Genomic DNA, 22489 nt, shown 5'->3' on the forward strand with positions numbered 1-22489 from the left:
ACAGTTCTGTGGTGACCTAGAATCCTATTTTTGACATCTCAGACTCAAGGAATATTTCCAACACACCTCTGAACAACATTCTAACCCACAGATACCTTACTACCAACACTACAAAAGGAAGCATTGTGGGTGGACTCCTCCTGATGGTCGAAACAACAGACTAGACTTCTACATAGATAGCTTCCGCCGACGTGCATGGGCTGAAATGGTGGAAAAGCAGCATCACTTGCCCCATAATCTCAGCTGTGCAGAACACAATGCCATCCACAGCCTCAGAAACAACTCTGACGTCATAATCAAAAAGGCTGACAAAGGAGGTGCTGTCATCATCATGAATAGGTCGGAATATGAACAAGAGGCTGCTAAGCAGCTGTCAAGGTTTCTTTCCCGCTCTGAACTCTAGGGTACAGATGTGGGGACCTGCATGAAAAAACCCCTAAGCTTATTTTTACCAGCTGAGGTTAAAACTTCCCCAAGGTACAAACTATTTTACCTTTTGTCCCTGGACTTTATTGCTGCCACCACCAAGCATCGAACAAAATATAACCGGGAAAGAGCCTGCTTGGAAATGTCTTTCCCCACAAAATCCCCCGAAGCCCTACACCCCCTTTCCTGGGGAAGACTTGATAAAAATCCTCACCAGTTTGCATAGATGAACACAGACTCAAACCCTTGGATCTTAAGAACAAGGAAAAAGCAATCAGGTTCTTCAAAAAAGAATTTTAATTGAAGAAAAAGTAAAAGAATCACCTCTGTAAAATCAGGATGGTAAATACATTACAGGGTAATCAGATTCAAAACACAGAAAATCCCTCTAGGCAAAACCTTAAGTTACAAACAGACACAAAAACAGGAATATACATTCCATTCAGCACAACCTATTTTATCCGCCATTTAAACAAAACAGAATCTAACGCATATCTAACTAGATTGCTCACTGATTTTTTTTTACAGGAGTTCTGACCTGCATTCCTGCTCTGGTCCCGGCAAAAGACACACAGACAGAGAGAACCCTTTGTTCCCGCCCCCCCAGCTTTGAAAGTATCTTGTCTCCTCATTGGTCATTTTGGTCAGGTGCCAGCGAGGTTATCTTTAGCTTCTTAACCCTTTACAGGTGAAAGGGATTTTCCTCTGGCCAGGAGGGATTTAAAGGTGGTTAGCCTTCCCTTTATATTTATGACACGCCCCCCAAATCACAGATAGGGTGAAACGCTGGCTGGTATTTCTTCCTGGAGCTCTAGGAGAAAACAGAGTTAATAAGACACATGCACCTCTAAATATACTACCAAGTATATAAAGACTAACAATATTTTCCACATCTCAAGGATGATTTTAACCAGTTGATTCTGGGAAACTTTCATGGGAGACTACATCAGCCACTTTGTTAGAAGCTCCTGAGATGTGTTGGATGTCGAAGTCGAAATCTTGGAGAGCTAAACTCCACCAAATAAGTTTTTTTGTTATTTCCCATGGTGGTATGAAGCCACTGTAGCACAGCATGGTCTGTTTGCAGGTGGAAACGCCATCCCCAAACATATGGGCATAGCTTTTCCAGAGAGTAGACAATGGCGTAACATTCTTTTTCACTGACTGACCAGTTGCTTTCCCTCTCAGACAGCTTCTTGCTGAGAAACACTACAGGATGGAATTCTTGACCCGGTCCTTCCTGCGTTAAAACTGCTCCCACACCATGCTCGGATGCATCTGTGGTTACTAGGAACAGTTTGTCAAAGTCTGGGGCCCTTAGCACAGGGTCAGACCTGAGTGTCACATTAAGCTCGTTAAAGGCCTTCTGACACTCTTGGGTCCACTGAATGGCATTTGGCTGTTTCTTTTTGGCTAGGTCTGTCAGTGGGACGGCAATTTGGCGGTATTGTGGTACAAATTGCCTGTAATATCCGGCCAAGCCTAAGAAGGATTGGACCTGTTTCTTTCACTTTGGGAAAGGCCACTTTTGGATAAAAAGAAAAGGAGTACTTGTGGCACCTTAGAGACTAACCAATTTATTAGTCTCTAAGGTGCTACAAGTACTCCTTTTCTTTTTGCAAATACAGACTAACATGGCTGTTACTCTGAAACCTGTCACTTTTGGATAGCATCCACTTTGGCCTGTAGGGGGTTGATAGTTCCTTGACCCACCTGGTGTCCAAGGTAAGTCACTCTCTTTAGGCCTATTTGACACTTCTTAGCCTTAACAGTTACTCCTGCCCCTCTTATGTGCTTGAAGACTTTTTGTAGATGTTCCAGGTGTTCTGCCCAGGAATCTGAAAATATGGCCACATTGTCAAGGTAGGTGACTGCATAGTCTCCCAATCCTGCTAGGAGACCATCTACAAGTCTTTAGAAGGTGGCAGGTGTATTCCACAGCCCGAAAGGGAGTACATTAAATTCATACAGCCCGACATGTGTGGTGAGGGCCTACCATTCCTTGACAGATTCATCTAGTGGTACCTGCCAGTACTGCTTAAGGTCAAGGTAGAGATGAAACTGGGCCCTTCCCAGTTTCTCCAAAAGTTCATCTGTGCATGGCATTGGATAGTTGTCTGGGCAAGTTACAGCATTTAGCTTACGGTAGGCCATGCAAAAACATATTTCCCCATCTGGTTTGGGAACTAGAACCACTGGATTACACTAGAACCACTAGATTACACCCATCTGTAGCATATCCTGGATCTCCCGTTCTATAGCAGTTTTAGCTTAATGAGACATCCGGTAAGGTTGGACTTTAATTGGGTGAGCATTACTTGTGTCAATGGAGTGGTATGCCCGTTCAGGAAGTCCTGGTGTGGCTGAGAACGTTGGCACGTAGCTAGTGCACAGCTCCTTGATCTGCTGTCACTGCATATGCCCAAGGGTCATGGAGAGGTTCACCTCTTCCACACCACCAGCACTTTTCCCTTCATAGTAGACACCTTCAGGCCACTCAATGTCATCTCCTCCCTGGGCTGTAAACTGACAAACCTTTAATTCTCTGGATTAAAGGGCTTTAGAGAATTAATATGGTACACCTTCGACTTTTGGTTGGAGGTAGGGAATGCTATGAGATAATTAACAGCTCCCAGGCGCTCCTGGACCGTGAATTGCCCTTCCCATGACGCTTCCATTTTATGGGCCTGGAGCACCTTTAAGACCATGATCTGGTCCCCTACTTCGAAGGAACACTCTGTGGCATGTTTATCATATCATGCTTTTTGCTCTTTTTGAGCATCCTGTAGGTTTTCTTTAGCAAGGGCTAAAGAGGTTTGGAGGGTGGTTTGTAGGTTGGTTACAAAGTCCAGAATGTTAGTTCCTGGAGAAGGTGTAAACCCCTCCCATTGCTTCTTCACCAACTGTAATGGCCCCTTAACCTCATGGCCATATACAACTTCAAATGGTGAAAACATGAAACTGGGATGTGGTACAGCTCTGTAGGCAAAGAGCAACTGTTGCAACACTAGGTTCCAATAATTGGAGTGTTCATTTACGAATTTTCGTATCATGCCTCCCAAAGTTCCATTAAACTTCTCCACCATGCCATTTGTTTGATGGTGGTAAGGAGCGGCAACCAAGTGATTTACCCCATAAGCTTCCCAAAGGCTTTCCTTAGTTCCTGCCAGAAAATTAGTCCCTGCATCTGTGAGGATGTTGTAGGGCCAACCTACCCTGGCAAAAATGTCTGTTAGTGCCTGACACACACTTTTAGCCCCAGTGTTGCTCAGAGCTACGGCTTCCGGCCATTGGGTGCAAAATCCATGAAAGTCAGCGTGTACTGCTTTCTTCTGGGTGCCTTTTTCGGAAAAGGACCCAGAATATCCACAGCTACTTGCTGAAATGGATCCTTAAAGATGGGGAGTGGCTGGAGAGGGGCTTTGACCTGGTCTTGGGGTTTTCCCACTCTTTTCACACCTCACAAGTCCGGACATAGGCAGAAATATCCTTGCCCATTCCCTCCCAGTGGAACGACTTTCCCAAATGGTCTTTGGTTATGTTCAGCCCGGCATGGCCAATAGGATGATCGTGGGCTAAGCTTAAGAGCTGTACCCGGTACTTAGTTGGAACTACCAACTGTCTCTGAGGATGCCAGTCTTCCTGGTGTCCACCAGAAAGAGTTTCCTTGAATAAAAGTCCTCTTTCTACAACAAACCTTGATCGCTGAAAAGAGCTGAGAGGCAGTGGGTTGCTCCGTGCCACCATCCAAGCTCTTTGGAGGCTTTCATCTGCTTCCTGTTCGGTCTGGAACTGTTTCCTTGATGCTGAAGATATCAGTTCCTCACTGGATTGTGGATCTGGGCTTGATCCCTCTGGAAGCGATGCAGGTGATGGGGCTGTTTCTGTTGCCTGTGAACCGCTCTCCACTGGAACACTATGTTGGGATTCAGGCTCCAGCTGAGCCTCTTGTGTCGGATTATCTGCTGCTGCCAGTGCAGGTTCAGTGGGGCCCACTGGTGTTGGTGTTGCAAGTACTGGATTCAGTGCTGGGAATGGTTCTATTGCTGTTTGTTCTGCCAGTTCCGGTTCTGAGACTGGCTCTGTCCGGGTCTCTGAGACTGGATCCACTACTGCTTTGCAGACTTTGGCATGGGGTCTGGTCCCATCACCTCTTACCGGGTCCTGGTAGAAGTTTCCGGAACAGAGCTAGGCGTGACAGCTTGCTTAGCTTGGCTGCAGGTGACCATTCCCACCCTCTTGGCTAGCTTCACATGATTGGCCAAGTCTTCCCCCAACAGCATGGGGATGGGATAATCATCATAGACTGCAAAAGTCCATGTTCCTGACCAGCCCTTGTACTGGACTGGCAACTTGGCTGTAGGCAAGTCAAAAGAGTTTGACTTGAAGGGTTGAATCGTCACTTGGATCTCTGAGTCGATTAAATTGGGGTCCACTAAGAAAGCATGGAGAGCCGACACCTGTGCTACAGTGTCCCTCCACATGGTGACCTTCTTCCCACCCACACTCACAGCTTCCCTCCGCTCTGAGGGTATCTGGGAGGTATCTGGGCCTGAGGACCTCTGGTGTGATTCTGGTGCAATGAACTGTAAACTGTTTGGGTTCTTGGGGCGGCTGGCCTTTACATGCCTCGGCTCGTTACATTTAAAACATCGTGCAGCTGACGGGTCACTGGGGCAAGGTGGGTTGCTGGAGAACAGTGTGGCGGGACTATAAGGTGTCTGGAGTGTTCCTTGGGGTGTAGTTGGGGCCTTGGGTGCCCCCAATAGTAGGGTGAGGTCTGAGGTTGTCCCTTCTGGTATCTGCTCCAACTGCGACCAGGGTTGTTTCTCTCTCCTCCCTCCATCCGTTTTGTTCCGGTTTGCCCCACCTCTCTGGTGGTCTGGGACTGCTCGTATTGATCAGCATAAGAAGCAAGACTTTCTGCTGAGTCCATTTCCTTATCCCACAAACACTGTTTCATTTCCTCCTTGTACATATTCAGGAATTACTCCTGAGCCATCAAATCACACATTCCTTAAAAGCTAGTTACACCCCTTGCTTTGACTCATTTATCTAACAGATCCTTTATCTGGTTTAGATAAGCCACATTACTTAGTCCAGGTCCTCTCTTAAGGGCTCTAAATTTTACTCTGTAAGTTTCAGGTGTAACTTGAAATTCCTTTAAAACCAAATCCTTGAATTTATTATAGTTAGAAGGCTCATCAATAGGCATCTTATTGAATATGTCCAGATCTCTTCCAGTCAATTTTGCAACCAACATGGTCATCTTGTGAGCTTCAGGAATTTTGTAGAGTGTGCACAGTCTCTCAAAGGTGAGAAAATATTCAGCAATATCACTGGATTCATCATACTGTGGACATAGTTGCTCCCATTTGTGGATTGTTGGGTAAAGATTGTTAGGGTTATCCAGTATATTCTGCTGAGCCTTTGCTTTCTCCATCTCCAGTGCTTGCTTTCACTCTTTTTCCTTTGCCTCCATTTCTTTTTCCTTTACCTCCATTTCTCTCCTGTGGGCAGCCTCTTTGGCTTTTTCTGCCTTGGGTTCTGTCATCTTAGCCTCTCCGTTTTTAACTAACTTTACACCTGAGAGTTAAAAAAAAAAACTGGCTTGTAAAATTTTTGTGCTGTAATGTGATACCTATGTTCTCTGATAGCTATTCTTAGCCTAAGAAAAATCTTTTTTCTCCAGGCAAATAGACAGAAAAACCCTCTAGTTGCTCTTAGCTTAAAAAAAAAACAAACAACCTCTTCAGGTCTGTGAAAAACTTGTGAATTTCCCTGCAGGAGGTTAACTACCCTGCCTTGAGGTAGAGAAAACTCCAGCTCAAAAAGGACAAATCCCGTTTGTTATGCCTGCTGCTCTGGCCCCATGCAGAGACAGCGAAACTCTAACTGCTTTCAGCTTAAAACCTGCTTCTAAGCAGCCCAAAGGGGAAAAAAATTCCTTTTAAAATCCTACTGTGCTTCTGTTTCAAAATGATCTCAAAAAATAATCTCAAACTACCACCGTTCTGCCACCATGTCAAGGTTCCTTTCCCACTCTGAACTCTACAGTTAAAGATGTGGGAACCTGCACAAAAGACCCCCGAAGCTTATTCTTACCAGCTTAGGTTAAAAACTTCATCAAGGTACAAACTTTGCCTTGTTCTTGAACCCTATGCTGCCACCACCAAGCGTATTAAACAAAGAACAGGGAAAAATCCCACTTGGAGACATCTTCCTCCTAAAATATCCCCCCAAACCCTACAGCCCCTTTCCTGGGGAAGGCTTGATAAAAATCCTCACCAATTTGCATAGGTGAACACAGACCCAAACCCTTGGATCTTAAGAACAAGGAAAAAGCAATCAGGTTCTTCAAAAAAGAATTTTAATTGAAGAAAAAGTAAAAGAATCCCCTCTGTAAAATCAGGATGATAAATACCTTACAGGGTAATCAGATTCAAAACATAGAGAATCCCTCTAGGCAAAACCTTAAGTTACAAAAAGACACAAAAACAGGAATCTGCATTCCATTCAGCTCAGCTATTTTACCAGCCATTTAACAAAAGAAAATCTAATGCATTTCTAGCTAGATTGCTTACTAACTTTTTAGAGGAGTTCTGAAGAGCATTCCTGATCTGTTCCCAGCAAAAGCATCACACAGACAGCCCAACCCTTTGTTCCCCACCACCACCCCCTCCAGCTTTGAAAGTATCTTGTCTCCTCATAGATCATTTTGGTTAGGTGCCAGCGAGGTTATCTTAGCTTCTTAACCCTTTACAGGTGAAAGGGTTTTGCCTCTGGCCAGGAGGGATTTTATAGTTCTGTATTCAGAAAGGTGGTTACCCTTCCCTTTATATTTATGACAGTTATATAGATATATGCTTATGGGGACATAATACGTTTTCCTCACAGTTGATTCCTTCCAACCTATAAAACTCTGTTCCTCCCCACTTCTGTCTTCATTTATCACTATCTTTCTTTTTTATGCCTAGCACTGACTGTACTGTTCAAGGTGCCCTGGGGAATCAGATAGAATGAGACTCCCAGCCACCACCACCTGTTTCTTTTGGTTATCCCACCAAAAACAGCATCATTGTTTTTTTTTTTAACACCATAAGTATGTCCATACTGGGGGATAAAAATGCCCCACAGCAGCAAGCTTCAAAGATTCAGTCAACTGACACGAGCTCATGGGGCTCAGGCTACAGGGCTGAAAATAGCAGAGTAGACATTCCCATTCAGGCTGGAGCTGGGCTCTGAGATCCTTTCACTTCACTGGGTTTTAAAGCCGGTCCTCCAGCCCAACCGGGAATGTCTACACTGCTACTTTTAGCCTAGTATCACGAGCTCAAATCAGTTGACCTAGGCTCTGATACTCATCGCTAAAGGGAGTTTTTTTGCAATGCTGACATACCCTATATAACACTGTAAATACATGGCCATGGAGTGTGCCAATGTCCTCTCTATTGAATTATAAGAATGCTTGGAAGAATAAGAGATTTATCAAGAAAAGTCGGTAAATATTAATTTCAATATATACACAAAAACCAATGAAAAATATTTCCACTGATAATAATAAAAATGTGCAGCAATGTAAAATAAGAAAAATCCTACTTGAGAACTTAGTTGTGCTTCGTTTTCAGGGTATTTACTTTGAATATTTTGACATGATATTGACAACTTGCATTTTAACGGTTACAAACCTTTAATTTTTTCAGTTTCAATGTCATTACACAAGTATTGTCTGTGCCCCATTCTGTGTTGTCCTCCAATTAATTTCCAGCAACTGTGAAAATTTAAATAGATAAAATGCAAGGAAAAAATGCTTAAAACTCATGAATTATTGTAACTGTGAAAGAGAATTTGTCCCAATGCATTTCTCTAGCTGTAAATGAGGCTGAATCATTTTGAAGAGCAAATAAATTTGGGAAAATTTCAATCGACTATAGGACATAGCATGAACATTAAATACGCAAAATGTATCTGAATAAATGTTTCATTGAGAATAATTTGTCACTAATACTTTCTCCTTGGATCTGAATGACCTTAGAAAAGGACTATTCTTTGCACTAGTTCTAGAATCCAGAATCTTTTCTACAGAAGAATAACTACATATATTGTCCTCTTTTCTTCTTTTCTACCCTCATCTGGTTTTATCTTGCATTTCTCTCCACACAGCAGGAAATGTCCAACCAAAGCACCGTGACCAAGTTCCTTCTCCTGAGATTCTCTGATGTTCGGGAGCTGCAGATTTTGCACTTTGTGGTGTTCCTGGTGATTTACCTGGCAGCCCTGATGGGCAATCTTCTTATCATCGTAGCTGTAGCCCTCGACCACCATCTTCACAGCCCTATGTATTTCTTCCTAGACATCTGCTACATATCCGTCACCATCCCCAAGTCCATGGTGAACTCCCTAACCAACACCAGACAGATCTCTTTCTCTGGCTCTGTTGCCCAAGTCTATTTTGGTATCTTCTTTGCCTTTTCAGAGTTGGTCCTTCTCACAGTGATGGCATATGACTGCTACATTGCAATCTGCCATCCTTTGCGTTACAGGGTCATCATGACCAGAGGGGCATGTGCACAGATGGCAGCTGGTTCCTGGATCAGCAGCTGTATTTATTCATTGCTCCTCACTGCGAATGCCTTCCTATCACCTTTCTGTGTGTCCAGTGTTGTTGATCAGTTCTTCTGTGATATCCCACAGCTACTGAAACTCTCGTGCTGATACAAGTGCTAATGAAATAGTGGATATTGTATGTAGTGCTTTTGTGGGGTTATTTTTCTTAATCTCCATATTGGTGTCCTACATTCACATCTTTTCTGTTGTGCTGAGAATTCCCTCTGCACAGGGCAGGTATAAAGCCTTCTCCACACCTAGTTGTGTTTTCATTGTTTATCAGCACTGGAATATACATGTAGCTAAGGCCAGGATCAGAATCTTCCCCATATCAGGGCATGCTGGCTACTATATTGTATTCTGTGGTTACCCCAGTAATAAATCCACTCATTTACAGCCTGAGAAACAAAGAGATAAAAGAAGCTCTGGGCAAAATTTCAAGCAAGATATTTTTCACCAAGAGTCTTTTTACTTCTTAATATGTATATAGGTTAATATTCCCTCCCCCGTCCAGGGTCTCGTATTCATAAATGAATGGCGGAATGCCTTTCAAATGCAGAGATGCTTTTAAATTCACTACAGCAGCGGCTCTCAAACTGTGGGTCGGAACCCCAAAATGGGTCCTGACCCCAATTTAATGGGGTCACCAGGGCTGACTTAGACTTTCTGGGGCCCAGGGCTGAAGCCTGAGCTCCACCGTCCAATGCTGAAGTCAAAGCTGGAGGGCTTCAGGCCTGGGCAGAGGGGCTCAGGTTGTAGATCCCTGACTGGGCCTGAAACCCTTGGGATTTGACCCCCTGCCCTGGGTGGAGGGGCTCGGGCAGGCTCAGGCTTCAGGTTGTTCAGTAATTGTTGTTGTCAGAAGGTTGTCATGGTGCAATGAAGTTTGAGAACCCCTGCACTACAGGACAGTGCTAAGGTACTGTGATGATGGGTATATTATGAAAACTCATGTACAGCAGAACACAATTCTGGGAGTCTTCATTACATGCTAAAATCAGTAATGTGTCTATAAGCAGTGTTTAAACATGGTGCGTGGGACAGATCTGGCAAGTTCCTGCAATAGCATTGAAAAAACCTGACTGTATTAAGTTTCAAAGTCTTTGGAGTCCATTGTAATGAATGCAAAGTTTGTGTAATATTTGTATATATTTGTATATATGAGGGGAAAGCAGTGGACGTGTTGTTCCTTGACTTTAGCAAAGCTTTTGACACAGTCTCCCACAGTATTCTTGCCAGCAAGTTAAAGAAGTATGGGCTGGATGAATGGACTATAAGGTGGATAGAAAGCTGGCTAGATTGTCGGGCTCAACAAGTAGTGATCAATGGCTCCATGTCTAGTTGGCAGCCGGTATCAAGTGGAGTGCCCCAAGGGTCGGTCCTGGGGCTGGTTTTGTTCAATATTTTCATAAATGATCTGGAGGATGGTGTGGATTGCACCCTCAGCAAGTTTGCAGATGACACTAAACTGGGAGGAGAGATAGATACGCTGGAGGGTAGGGATAGGATACAGAGGGCCCTAGACAAATTGGAGGGTTGGGCCAAAAGAAATCTGACGAGGTTCAACAAGGACAAGTGCAGAGTCCTGCACTTAGGATGGAAGAATCCCATGCACCGCTACAGACTAGGGACCGAATGGCTCGGCAGCAGTTCTGCAGAAAAGGACCTATGGGTTAAGTGGACGAAAAACTGGATATGAGTCAACAGTGTGCCCTTGTTGCCAAGAAGGCCAATGGCATTTTGGGGTGTATAAGTAGGGGCATTGCCAGCAGATCGAGGGACGTGATTGTTCACCTCTATTCGACATTGGTGAGGCCTCATCTGGAGTACTGTGTCCAGTTTTGGGCCCCACACTACAAAAAGGATGTGGAAAAATTGGAAAGAGTCCAGAGGAGGGCAACAAAAATGATTAGGGGACTGGAACACATGACTTATGAGGAGAGGCTGAGGGAACTGGGATTGTTTAGTCTGCAGAAGAGAAGAATGAGGGGGGATTTGATAGCTGCTTTCAACTACCTGAAAGGGGGTTCCAAAGAGGATGGATCTAGACTGTTCTCAGTGGTAATGGATGACAGAAGAAGGAGTAATGGTTTCAAGTTGCAGTGGGGGAGGTGTAGGTTGGATATTAGGAAAAATTTTTTCACTACGAGGCTGGTCAAACACTGGAATGCGTTACCTAGGGAGGTGGTGAAATCTCCTTCCTTAGAAGTTTTTAAGATCAGGGTTGATCACAGCAGAGCAGGGTAAGGCTGGCTCCCAGAGTCGAAGATTGGAGTGATCTAGCAGATCACTGGTCCTGATAACAACAGAGGGAAACATCAAACTCTTCTTGCCTTCTTGCTGCTCTCCTGGGCTGTTCACGCACAGCCTCTGGCATGTAAGCTACATGGATTGTGCAACCGAATGACACTAGCCAATATCTCCAGTCCTAGACACAATCCTACGAACCTCCTTCTTACAGTATCCAGTTATGTCCACTGGATGCTGCATCAAACCCTTCTTGCCCCCAAATAATTGGGTGTAAACATGCAACCTGGTCCTACCACTCCCATCTCCCATCTGGTTTGTAAGGCTTGTGTGTGGTGTCCCATTGTCCCTCAAGGGGATGGCTGCCCCACAATGGATTGAACATCTCCCCACCATGGAAATATTATACACGGCAATTTTTGCAACCAAAAGTAGAAATAAGGCAGGGATGCCTCCCTGTCAAGTAGCTCTCCACCATGCACTGCTTGTAACATCAGAGAGGTCTAGCAAGGGAGATTATTCAGACCTCCCCATTGGCTAAATTCCTCTCTCTGCCCCATCTCACCGGCAATCAGGGCCCAGGAATTCTGGCGGCCTAAATTCAGCTTTTCTGGGGGAAGCTGGAGGGATATTGATTCCCCACTCCACTGGGATGGCCTGTTGTTCCCCAAACACTCAGGCAAGGAGAGCAGATTTCCTCTCCTGCCCAGCTCAGGGTCCATTACCTTTCCACAGGACAACAGGGAGTCAGAAACTGTGGGAAAACATCTCACCTCCTTCCTGGTTGTAGTTACTTTTGTCATCTCCCAAGCAGCTGTAGTGCACTTTACTTGAACATTTCCAACCCTGGGATAGGTGCTGTAGATTTGGCAGTGCATTGAGGTTGCCTCAGCATCCCTACATTTGGATGGAGACACTGCCCTCACCATGCTCTGTACTGCAACCCAGTCTCTGATAAGGATAGGCCACTTAGAAATGTATTCCTGATCACTGCACATTGTGGAGTCTCATGCACCCTTTATCTTGTACTGTGTCATGCAGTTATCTCTTCTTCACCTTCTTGTGACGGATTGGATCACAGAAACCCCCTTTGGGACTGCCACCAAATGTGCTTTGACTACCTCTGAGTCTGTTTTCCCTGCCAGCTTAGGACTTCAGGGCCCTGCCTGATTTGAGCCAGACATTCTTGCCTGCTGAAAACACAGACCCAGGTCTGAAACATGTCCCCTAAAAGCTGCAGGCTTAACTGAAAACAGCTTAAGAAGTGCTCCTGTCTCCAACACTCAGATGCCCAGATCCAAATGGGGTCCAAACCCTAAATAAATCTGTTTTACCCTGTATAAATCTTGTACAGGGCAAACTCATAAATTGCTTGCCCTCTATAACACTGATAGAGAGATATGCACAGCTGTTTGCCCCCCCCCCCATTCCAGCTCCCCAGTACTAATATATACTCTGGGTTAATTAATAAGTAAAAAGTGATTTTATTAAATACAAAAGGTAGGATTTAAGTGGTTCCAAGTAATAACAGACAGAACAAAGTGAATTACCCAGTAAAATAAAATAAAACATGCAAGTCTATGTCTAATACAGTAAGAAAGTGTTTACAGATGAAATCTCACCCTCAGAGATGTTCCAGTAAGCTCCTTTTACAGACTAGGCTCCTTCTAGTCTGGGTCCAGCAATCACTCACACCCCTGCGGTTACTGTCCTTTGTTCCAGTTTCTTTCAAGTATCCTTTGGGGATGGAGAAGCTATCTCTTGAGCCACCTGAATACCAAATGGAGGGGTCTCCTGGGGGCTTAAACAGACTCTCCCTTGTGGGTGGAGACCCCTCCTCTCTCATATGCAAAATCTAGCTCCAATATGGAGTTTTGGAGTCACATGGGCAAGTCACATGTCCGTGCATGACTCAGTTTTTACAGGCAGCAGTCATTGTTTACATGCTATCTTGAACATCCTCAAGTAGACTTCTTATGTGGATTGTCGTCTTCCAAGATCCATCATCCATTAAGTGTTCCTTGATTGGGCATTTAACTTGCAAATTCCTTTCTAAAGAAGCTGACCAAATACCTCACTAAGGCTATGTGACGATGTGACACAGCAGGGAGTGGGGAGTGTTGACCTGGGAATGTGCCTTGGGGATGGGAGACCTGAGAGCCTGTAACCTGAGCCAGGAGGGGGAGGGGGAGGTAACACCTCTGCCCAGGAATGTGAAGACAGGCTGCAGGAGAGAGTCTGCTGGGGGGGGGTTAGTTTCAGTTTGGGGGCGGGATGGAGGAACACAGGGAACCCCAGGGCTGGGGTCTAAGCTCCCTGCTCCCCCAGAAGGACTTGACTGAGGGGTCCTGGGTGTACCCTCAAGCTCTGTTTTGGACTGTGTTCCTGTTGTCCAATAAACCTTCTGTTTTACTGGCTGGCTGAGAGTCTCAGTGAATCCCAGGAAGAGGGGTGCAGGGCCTGGACTCCCCCACACTCCGTGACAGGCTACTTAAAATCAAACAAGTACACAGTCAATATTCATAACTTTGAATACAAAAATGATACATGCATACAAATAGGATGAATATATTCAGTAGAACATAATCTTTGCAGAGATATGTTACAAGGCATATGTAGCATAAAACATATTCCAGTTATGTCATATTTACATTCATAAGCATATTTCCATAAAGCATTATGAGGTGCAAAATCACACTTCTAATGAAGAAAGTTCTGTAATATTCCTAGCCGTGCCTTAGCCTATGTTCATTTGGGATTTGTGTCCTCAGAATGGGCCTTGTTCTCAAATTCCTTAAATCTCCATTGTAATAAATATAAACAGAAGAGTAAACACTTTTAAATCCCTCCTGGCCAGAGGAAAAATCCTTTCACCTGTAAAGGGTTAAGAAGCTAGGATAACCTCGCTGGCACCTGACCACAATGACCAATGAGGAGACAAGATACTTTCAAAGCTGGAGGGGGGAGAAACAAAGGTTCCCTCTGTCTGTGTGTTGTTTTTTCCAGGACCGGAGCAGGAATGCAGGTCAGAACTCCTGTAAAAAAAAAATCAGTGAGCAATCTAGTTAGATATGCATTAGATTCTGTTTTGTTTAAATGTCTGAGAAAATAAGTTGTGCTGAATGGAATGTATATTCCTGTTTTTGTGTCTTTTTGTAACTTAAGGTTTTGCCTAGAGGGATTCTCTATGTTTTGAATCTGATTACCTTGTAAGGTATTTACCATCCTGACTTTACAGAGGTGATTCTTTTACTTTTTCTTCAATTAAAATTCTTCTTTTAAGAACCTGATTGCTTTTTCCTTGTTCTTAAGATCCAAGAGTTTGGGTCTGTGTTCACCTATGCAAATTGGTGAGGGTTTTTATCAAGCCTTCCCCAGGAAAGGGGGTGTAGGGTTTGGGGAGGATTTTTGGGGGGAAGACGTTTCCAAGCTGGCTCTTTCCCTGTTATATATTTGTTAGGTGCCTGGTGGTGGCAGAAATAAAGTCCAGGGACAAAAGGTAAAATAGTTTGTACCTTGGGGAAGTTTTAACCTAAGCTGGTAAAAATAAGCTTAGGGGGTTTTTCACGCAGGTCCCCACATCTGTACCCTAGAGTTCAGAGTGGGGAAGGAACCTTGACATCCATAAATCCATTGTATACCCCTGGCCTCACTGACTTCATTGGAGCTATACTGGGGATCTGGGGAACTCACCTGATTTCAATGGATCTACACTGATTTACCCAAGTTGGGGATCTGGTCCATTGATTTGAGATTATCTGCACTTAGAGCTATGCACAGATACAAAATGTATATCCGTGGCTGTGTATATCCACACATATAAATTGGACCTTTGTGGAGCTGCAGGGCTCTAGTGACAATGTGTGAGACCAGCAGGATCAAGGCCAGCAATTGGACCATAAACTGCAGTGGCCAAAGCAGCAGAATGTCGGGCCTCTGCTCTCAAGAGCCAGCACCCAGCCCAGGCAGTTCTTTCATTATGGCTGTACTGCCCCTAGCATGGCCCACAGGTGCAAGCACCAGGCTCACCAGCAGCTGTCCCTGGTCACGCTAGTGTATGCATGGAGCTTGCATGCTCCCAGACAGCAGTTGCATGCCACAATTAAATGACCTCCAGAAGTGGACCTCCATGGTGATGAATTTCTTCCATTGGCCACTGTATTAGCAAAAGAGCGTGAGACATAAGGCCTGGTATGAGACAGTACGTGCTCACAAAATCTGGCAAGAACGGGACTAATATTGCAGAAATATACATTTCTAAGAAGTACTAGTCACAGAGTACTTACGCAAACACATTTTAATATTAAGTGGTACCAGAACATTCTGATATTAAGGATGGTACAAAAACATTCCCCAAGGACAAAAGAAACATACTGATGGCTCCTAAAAGATAAGGTCAGGATAACAGTACTTTATAAAAATGTTTTAATTAAACCAATATGTAAAAGGTAATGAATAATAACTAGCCATGTTAGGAGGCAGTAACTACAGTAACTATGACAGAGGGGCAATACTAACTTGTTTGTATTGGGGTATAAAGTTGTTGGTGACACTGGGCATCATACTAGGTAACTCGGGAGGGTGGAAGGCCACAAGTGCCGAGGAAGCCCCCCCACGGTAGGCCCAGACAAACCAAAGCCTCTCCATTCCGTGAACTTTCTGTAATCCTGCCAGACTATGAGGGAGCTAGTATAAAAACAGAGATAGAAAGCTGCAAAAACAGTTTAGAGCAGACAGCCTGCTCTCAGAGACAGCCTTCAGACAGCTCCAGCCAGGGTAAGCGTATAGATAAGAAAGGAATGTTTTGCACTAGGTTTCTGCAACACAGGAATCGATACAACCAAATAAGGCAGGGCTTACATAATGCTAATGAGGAAACATCTAATTGGCCGCTTTGGCTGTATTATTGTACAGGCAAATAGGTAATTGGTTGTATATGCTTCTGTAGCTAAGTTGGGAAAAAAGGTATAAATTGTATGATGTAATCTGCAGTCGGGGCTGCAGGATTTGACACAGCTGGGTCTCCCTGTGCCTGTTTGCAGCTGCAAATAAACTCTCTGCTTCTCCACCCCGTTGTGATTATTGGGTGGCGCACACCAGGCAATGAACCCCTACTGTTGCTTGCCTTGGGCACTCTGTGCCGGCAACAAAGTTGTATTTCAGAGAGAATATCTTTGTTTGGCCTTAGGGAGGAATGAAAAGTCCCACCGTTCACTGAGCTGGTCCATTGTTAAAAGTATAATTGTATTAGTGGTCTGGTAAAGTCTGCAGAATACTTGTACCATGCTTTGTTGACAATAAACCGGGCTGAGTGCTTTTGTCCCTTAATGGATCTTGTGGTCATTCAGTCGTTCACATAAGGTCTGATGTGCCAGCTGTTTGTGCAGGGTTGGGGGGGCACACAAAGGAAACACACACACACAGTCAAACATTTATTAACATCTAATCAGACTGGTGACCCTCACACGCAGCCAAAAACAAACACACGCAGCCAAAAATCCATTAACATATAACCACAGTCGGAACCTACAGCATTAGGCAATGATGCTGCTGTTATTTATCTCACTCTGGATACTCTCAGCAACCACAATGCTGTATTGTGTGGAAGCCTCTGCATTGGCTGTTCATAGATTTGTATATTTTTAAGGCCACAAGGAACCATTACATTAAGTAGACAGGCCTCCCATATAACACAGGTCTACCTATATTGAGTATAGGTAATGCAGGACCTGATCTAATTCACATTCAAATCAAAGAAAGGTTTACCAGTGACTCCACCTGCCACAAAGCTGGCCCAGAAAAAGGAAATAGACCCCTTACATTCTGTGACCTGTGATCACAGTGGTCCCTTCTGGCCTTGGAATAGATAGATAGATAGATAGATAGATGCTTATGGGGATGGTTGGATGACTTATATAATGGTATAGAGAGTACACTTATAACATTTGCAGATGTTACAAAGCTGGGAGGGGTTCCAAGTGCTTTGGAAGATGGGTTTATAATTCAAAATTACCTGGAAAAATTGGAGAAATGGTCTGAAGTAAATAGGATGAAATTCTATAAGGGCAAATGCAAAGTACTCCACTTAGGAAGGAACAATCAATTGCACACATGCAAAATGGGAAATGACTGCCTAGGAAGGAGTACTGTGGAAAGGGATCTGGGGGTCATGGTGGACCACAAGCTAAATAACCCTATCACTGTTTCAAAAAAAGTGAACATCATTCTGTGTTGTATTAGCGGGAGTGTTATAAGCAAGAGAAGTATTTCTTCTGCTCTACTCTGAGCTGATTAGGCCTCAACTGGAGTATTGTGTCCAGTTCTGGGTGCCACATTTCAGGAAAGATGTGGAGAAATTGGAGAAAGTCCAGAGAAGAACAAAAAAAATTATTAAAGGTCAAGAAAACATGACCTATGAAGGAAGATTAAAAATTGGTTTGTTTAGTCTGGAGAAGAGAAGATTGAGAGAGAACATGATAACAGTTTTCAAGTAAATAAAAGGTTGTTACAAGGAGGAGAGTGAAAATTTGTTCCTTCCCCACTCTGAACTCTAGGGTACAGATGTGGGGACCTGCATGAAAAACACCTAAGGTTATTTTTACCAGCTTAGGTTAAAACTTCCCCAAGGTACAAACTATTTTACCTTTTGCCCTTGGACTTTTTTGCTGCCACCACCAAGCGTCTAACAAATATATATAACAGGGAAAAAGCCCGCTTGGAAACGTCTTTCCCCCCAAAATCCTCCCAAACCCTACACCCCCTTTCCTGGGAAAGGCTTGATAAAAATCCTCACCAATTTGCATAGGTGAACACAGACTCAAACCCTTGGATCTCAAAAACAATGAAAAAAGCAATCAGGTTCTTAAAAGAAGAATTTTAATTGAAGAAAAAGTAAAAGAATCACCTCTGTAAAATCAGGATGGTAAATACCTTACAGGGTAGTCAGATTCAAAACATAGAGAATCCCTCTAGGCAAAACCTTAAGTTACAAAAAGACACAAAAACAGGAATCTACATTCCACTCAGCACAACTTATTTTCTCAGCCATTTAAACAAAACAGAATCTAACGCATCTCTAGCTAGATTACTTACTAAGTTCTAAGATGCCATTCCTTTCTGTTCCCGGCAAAAGCATCACACAGACAGAGTGAGCCTTTGTTTCTCCCCCCCTCCAGCTTTGAAAATATCTTGTCTTCTCATTGGTCAGGTGCCAGCGAGGTTATCCTAGCTTCTTAACCCTTACAGGTGAAAGGGTTTTTCCTCTGGCCAGGAGGAATTTTAAAGGTGTTTACCCTTCCCTTTATGTTTATGACAGAGCCTCTGATAGTGTGGCTAATGTGATTAGGCCCTATGATGGTGTCCCCTGAATAGATATGTAGACACAGTTGGCAACGGGCTTTGTTGCAAGGATAGGTTCCTGGGTTAGTGGTTCTGTTGTGTGGTGTGTGGTTGCTGTAGAGTATATGCTTCAGCTTGGGGGGCTGTCTGTAAGCAAGGACTGGCCTGTCTCCCAAGATCTGTGAGAGTGATGGGTCGTCCTCAGGATAGGTTGTAGATCCTTGATGAGGCGTTGGAGAGGTTTTAGTTGGGGGCCAAAGGTGATGGCTAGTGGCGTTCTGTTCTTTTCTTTGTTGGGCCTGTCCTGTAGCAGGTGACTTCTGGGTACTCTTCTGGCTCTGTCAATCTGTTTCTTCACTTCAGCAGGTGGGTATTGTAGTTGTAAGAATGCTTGATAGAGATCTTGTAGGTGATTGTCTCTGTCTGAGGGGTTGGAGCAAATGCGGTTGTATCGTAGAGCTTGGCTGTAGACAATGGATCATGTGGTGTGGTCTGGGTGAAAGCTGGAGGCATGTAGGTAGGAATAGCGATCAGTAGGTTTTCCGGTATAGGGTGGTGTTTATGTGACCATTGCTTATTAGGACCATAGTGTCCAGGAAGTGGATCTCTTGTGTGGACTGCTCCAGGCTGAGGTTGATGGTGGAATGGAAATTGTTGAAATCATGGTGGAATTCATCAAGGGCTTCTTTTCCATGGGTCGAGATGATGAAGATGTCATCAATGTAGCGCAAGTAGAGTACGAGAGCTGAGGAAGTGTTGTTCTAAGTCAGCCATAAAATGTTGGCATAATGTGGGGCCATGCGGGTACCCATAGCAGTGCCGCTGATTTGAAGGTATACATTGTCCCCAAATGTGAAATAGTTATGGGTGAGGACAAAGTCACAAAGTTCAGCCACCAGGTTTGCCGTGACATTATCGGGGATACTGTTCCTGATGGCTTGTAGTCCATCTTTGTGTGGAACGTTGGTGTCGAGGGCTTCTACATCCATAGTGGCTAGGATGGTGTTTTCATGAAGATCTCCGATGGATTGCAGTTTCCTCAGGAAGTCAGTGGTGTCTCGAAGATAGCTGGGAGTGCTGGGAGTGTAGGATCTGAGGAGGGAGTCTACATAGCCAGACAATCCTGCTATCAGGGTGCCAATGCCTGAGATGATGGGGCGTCCAGGATTTCCAGGTTTATGGTTCTACCCAAGACACAAATCAGATGTCAAGAATTATAACATTCAAAAGCCAGTTGGAGAACACTTCAATCTCTTTGGTCACTCGATTACAGACCTAAAAGTGGCAATTCTTCAAGAAAAAAACTTCAAAGACAGATTCCAACGAGAGACTGCTGAATTGGAATTAATTTGCAAACTGGATACAATTAAATTAGGCTTGAATAGAGACTGGGAGTGGATGGGTCATTACACAAAGTAAAACTATTTCCCCATGTTTATTCCCTCCCACCCCCCACTATTCCTCAGACGTTCTTGTCAACTGCTGGAAATGGCCCACCTTGATTATCACTACAAAAAGCCATCCCCACTCCCCGCTCTCCTGCTGGTAATAGCTCACCTTCAGTGATCACTCTCCTTACAGTGTGTATGGTAACACCCATTGTTTCATGTTCTCTGTGTATATAAATCTCCCCACTGTACTCCTTTTCTTTTTACTGCTCTAAAAGCTTCTCAACTCAGCTTCTAGTTTTGTGCAATTTGAGACATGACCTTGCAAATGTACAGTGTGCACCTGTCCCCTTCTCTTCCTTATCTTCTGCTGTCTCCTAGTGCCCATTGTACAGTATAGTCACCCCTTTCCCACCCCCTCCCCTCCTGCCCCTAGAGCCCATTATACAATATAGCCGCCCCTTCCCTATCCTTCAAACTCTGCTGCTCCTATTGTGCATTATACAGTATAGCCACCCCTTTTTAGTCCCTCACCCTCTGCTGCACCCTAAGGTCTACTGTCCAGTATACACTGTACAACAGTCTATTCTTCTTCACAAAGAGAAGGATGAGGAATGACTTGATTACTGTCTATAAGTATCTACTTGGGAGAAAATACTGAATTGCCATCTATTCAAAATAGCAGAGAATAATAGAGTCATAGAAATGTAGGACTGGAAGGGACCTCGACAGATCTTCTAGCCCAATCCCCTGCACTCATGGCAGGACTATGTATTATCTAGAGCATCCCTGATAGGTGATTGTCTAACCTGTTTTTTAAAACCTCCAATGCTTCAATTTAAGACCAAAGTCACATAGGGAAGGCTTTTAAGTAGAGGTGCTTGGGAATTTTTTGTAGGATGGATTTTCTGGCAAAAAATGCAGTTTCCACAAAAATGAATTCCGTTGGAAAACTTAAAATAGGAATGTTATGATTTGGGTCTGTTCGACTCAGATGATAATATTTTGTTTTTTGGAACTGACCCAAAATGATTTGTTTCAAAGCAGTTCAACAAAACATTAAACTGCATTTTCCTATCAGTGCATTACCTTCTGGGAGATGTAATTCCAGCCCCCATTCTTTCTTAAGGGCCAGACTCTCTGGAGGTCTACATCACCAGTAATACAATGTGGAATTCCACCTGCCCACATTCCATGGTGCATGGTGGAGTCATATGTCTCCGGGTGGATTATCAGAGAGGTAGTACATTCAATGAGCCTCTTTCAGATGGGAGAATGGAGCCATCTGGTCAGCTTAATGAACCAAAAATAAATATTTTTATTGCTGGAATCTCAAAATGTGTTATGATAGGTCTATAAAATGAAGACTAGTGTGGAGAAAGTAAATAAGGAAGTGTTATTTACTCCTTCTCATAACACAAGAACTAGGGGTCACCATATGAAATTAATAGGCAGCAGGTCTAAAAGAAATAAAAGGAAGTATTTTTTCACACAATGTATAGTCAACCTTTGGAACTTTTCCCTGAGGATGTTGTGAAGGCCAAGACTATAACAGAGTTCAAGAAAGAGCTAGATAAATTCATGAAGGATAGGTCCATCGATGGCTAGTAGCCAGGATGGGCAGGGATGGTGTCCCTAGCCTCAGTTTGCCAGAAGCTGGGAATGGGGCGACAGGGGATGGATCACTTGTTGATTACCTGTTCTGTTCATTCCCTCTGAAGCACCTGGCATTGACTAATGTCGGAAGACAGGATAATGGGCTAGGTGGACAATTGGTCTGACCCAGTATGGCCTTTCTTATATTCTTAATAAAATGTTTCAATATTTCCAAGTCACAATTTTTCAGAATTTCAATTTTGTGAAAAATTTCAAAATTTTAATTTTGTTTATCCTCATTTGGAATAAAAACAAATGTTGAAATGCCAGCTTTTCCTGGGGGACAGGAATTCCGGTTATTTTCCAGCTCGGCTTTTATAACACTTATGCAATTCTGAGGTCCCCGGTACAGTAGCCCAAGTCAAACTATTTATAGGAAAGGGGACCAGTGATGACATAAAATATAATGGTTTTAGCTGGCTCATTATAAAAAAAATGTAAAATATTTTGAGCTCCTTTTCCCCCTACCAATTTCTAACATCAACATTCTGAGAAAATATTTGGGAAATTCAGAAAAAAAGGTTAACCACTCAAGGGCTCTTTTCTATAGAACTTAGATGTGTCCATTCATATTGTTTTTGTATTTTGTTTTTTCCCTAAAATATTAATATATTTTAAGGCCAGAAGAGGATTCAAGTAATAATAAAACAAAATTCTAAAAATGACATTTTTTCCTAATTTCTTTTGTTAAAATAAAAATATTAAAGGAAACATTTCATGGAAAAACAAAACTCGGTAAATTTCACCAGTGCTATGTCACACAAGGGAAACTTCTCCATTGTGGCTGAGACACTACTTGGGAGAGTGCTACTACTACTCTCGGAGGC

At 43.6% G+C, this 22489-nt stretch overlaps 1 pseudogene; it reads left to right on the top strand.

Annotated features, from left to right (window-relative positions):
• The first annotated feature begins 8595 nt into the window (after positions 1-8595).
• Positions 8596-9512, top strand: LOC142068897 (olfactory receptor 14I1-like; annotated as a pseudogene).
• Positions 9513-22489: the final 12977 nt, after the last annotated feature.

The sequence above is a fragment of the Caretta caretta genome, chromosome 13 (assembly GCF_965140235.1).
Source record: "Caretta caretta isolate rCarCar2 chromosome 13, rCarCar1.hap1, whole genome shotgun sequence".
NCBI lineage: Eukaryota > Metazoa > Chordata > Testudines > Cheloniidae > Caretta > Caretta caretta.